This window comes from Micrasema longulum, unplaced genomic scaffold (assembly GCF_059751315.1).
Source record: "Micrasema longulum isolate JH-2025_06_02 unplaced genomic scaffold, ASM5975131v1 h1tg003073l, whole genome shotgun sequence".
NCBI lineage: Eukaryota > Metazoa > Arthropoda > Insecta > Trichoptera > Brachycentridae > Micrasema > Micrasema longulum.
In genome coordinates, this window is record NW_028280174.1 from 27,375 (window position 1) to 30,589 (window position 3,215).

Sequence of the window (3,215 nt, forward strand, 5' to 3'; positions counted from 1 at the left end):
ACAAATCTAGCAACCAAATCTTGCAAATGACTACGTATGTACAATATTGGCCTTCTCATAATCGAGAGTTATTTATTATCGAAATAAAAGATGAGTGATACTTGAATCCACAAATTTTGAATAACTAGTTACCCGTTTTGTCGCTTTTGCGACATCTTCAAGACTGGTCTTTATTTTAAAATTAAATATGTTTATGCCAAAAATTTTGTACGTATTTTTCAATAAATCGCTCGCCTTTTATTTCTATAGTAAATCATTATAGTTTACACTAAAAAACTTAAATTTTTGAGTTATTTTCTCATAAAACAAAGAAAAACTTATGTCTCTTAAGCCCATAGAGTAAAACTCCAAGGATTTATGAGTGTCAGATTTTATTGCTTCTGAAATAAAACAGCAAATTAAAATCACATTAAAAACTTATTTAATCGTGTCCAGAAAAGTTAATTGCACGATTTAATCAAAATTAAAAACTTCTCATTTATTTTTTATTTCCTGATAACGATCTGGATGACTGGAGTCCGAATAAACAAAATTCTGTTGATAAATTTACTGTTGATATGTGTTTTCATTCTACAAGAATGGAGTTTTATAAACGAATGGTATTTATAATTTAACTAATATTTTTTTTCAAATTCCACTTCATATCTCATTTGTAAACCTATACAAATTTTATCGTATTGTATTGGTTTGAAAAGAGTTTGTTGAAATGATATCAACTTACTGTTTGTGATTATTTTCTAATTTACATAGCATTAATTTGTGAATCAAGTTCTCTTCAAAATAACAGAATAACCAATGATATTTATATTATTTATAGTCACAATCGATGAGATTCCAACAATAGTTATTTAAAAAATACAAAATGTTTATTGAACTTATCAGTTATGCTAAAATTGACATTCTTATAAATAATTAATATGATAAAACCTATAATCTAAATACATTTGAACGTCTATATTTGTCATTCATTTGTTTCTGGGGTCTAACGAATGAATATATTGTAGAAACAATTTTTCCGTTAAAAATAACTCAAATTCAATTAATCTGTTTTAAAAATAAAAAATGTTTCGAGTATGTCCAAATGTTTGCAAACTGGTTGGATTTCCTCCCAATGGAGTTATTCAGATCTAAATTTATTGCAACTGAGAGGGAAAACATTTTTGAGAAGGGAATATTGAAGTCTAGGTATTTACAGGGCTTATGATCTGTCATTGGCTGGGTTGAGTGGCCACTTTACACTCTGTGTAACATTTACCATTCTGCCCATGTTTAAACATCAACATTTCCTCAACTCTTCCATCTGTCGACTTTTGTGAAGTAAAGGGGCTGAAACCTTTATCACGTGGGTGAGATTCATCCGGCTGAACCAAATCACCTACTAGGCAACGCCTGAAAACAATTTTCCAATTTTGATAATTCTTAGCCTGTCTGTAAACATTTGGTCATACTTTAAACATTGTTAAATTAACTAACTGGTAAAAGAAGATGTCTAATTCAGAGGTCCTATTACAATAGCGAATTACATCACAGAATAACATTACATTATTTATTTTTTTAAATATTATATTTTGTGCTGTACATAATGTGTATTTGAGAGTGCTTCTCAAAAATCTATAATTAATTTCATATGATGTAGATTTTTATACATTATACATTCCGTCTTTGATCATATCCTAAATTAGAATTTTTATAAACATTTTATGTACATATTTAAGTTTAAATAATAATTATAGTAAAAAGTCATTATTATATTATTGACACAACAAACAGCACATTGAATCACATTTTTTTGATTTTTGTAAAGAGCATAAAATAGCAAAATTTATATTATGTACTAAATGTTTGTTTTCAATATTTTTCGTCTTCATCTCCCTTAGTCAATTGACAAATTACAATCTGATGGAGAACATTTAGAGAAGGTAAATTGGATAGCTTAAGTGAAAAATTTACACATTGACATTCATCATACTGTTTATGTTCTAACATGCATATTTCTTAAATGCTTCCATCTTTTGATTGGTGTGAAGTTAAAGAGCTGAACGCTTATTGATGCGGGTGAGATTCATCTGACTGAATTATGTATGCTTCTTCTTGGATCAGGTTTTATCAACAATTTTTTGAGTTTATACAAATGTTTGTAAACAAGGACTGGATTTTAACCCCTAAGGCAGGGGTAGCCATACTTTTTAGCCTAACTGCCACACCACATATTGGTTAGCAGCAACAAACATCTTCCTAAGTATTTTTCTTTCAAATGCTTATTTTCACAGTAGACAATTATAGTTATTCAAAAATATCCAGTCTACTTTTAAAAACTAATCTTATTTTATATTTAAAATATAAGTCGTTGGAAAAAATTGCATTTTGCATATTTTTTATATTTCACAACCTTCTGATTTATTGCTCTAACTGTTGAAAATGAAAATATGTTTAAGTTAGGCCTTTTTGAGATTTGTCTTTATTTTTTGTCTGTCATAGTTGTTTGTATTTAAGGCCGGGTTTTTCGGTCATGAGTAATAGTTTAAAATCAAAAATATACTTTTAAAATGTGGTAATTTTTATAACTGCATCATAAATATTTGAAAAAAAAATTAAGTAAAAATGAATGTATGCATAATGTATACGAGTTGAAGAGAGGGCTTCCATGGAAAGAAAAGCAGGGTGAAATATTCTAAAAAAGGGCAACATCAGAAATGAAATATTAAAAATTATATTAATGATTATCGTGATATGTAAAAGGTGTGAAAGTTTTTAAATTACGAAAAATGTTTTTTATTAATAATACGTTTTCTACTTTTTACAGCTCTTTTTAAACTATGCGTGTTTTTATTGTGAAAGTTGTAAATAGTGTAGTTTACCATTAATGTCTGTACTTTTTCAATGTGTAAATGTATACTATTTAAGATATAAAAATATTTGTTTAATTAATAAAACAATTTTGTTTTTAAGTAGAAAAATCACAAACAAAATGTTGTGTTTTAAATATATTATTACTATCATCAAAACATGAGCCTATGTTTTTTTACTACACTTTTAAGTGTAAATTTCATTAAGGCATTTAGTAAAAATCGTTATCTGTCAATTCAAATTATTATTAAGCTTTTCTATTTAATGTTTAAGATGTAACAATAATTTATTTTATGTTTGTGTAATTAGTTGTAATATTATTAAGTTTAAATGTGAACATAGGCTAATTAAAATAATATGATAATAGA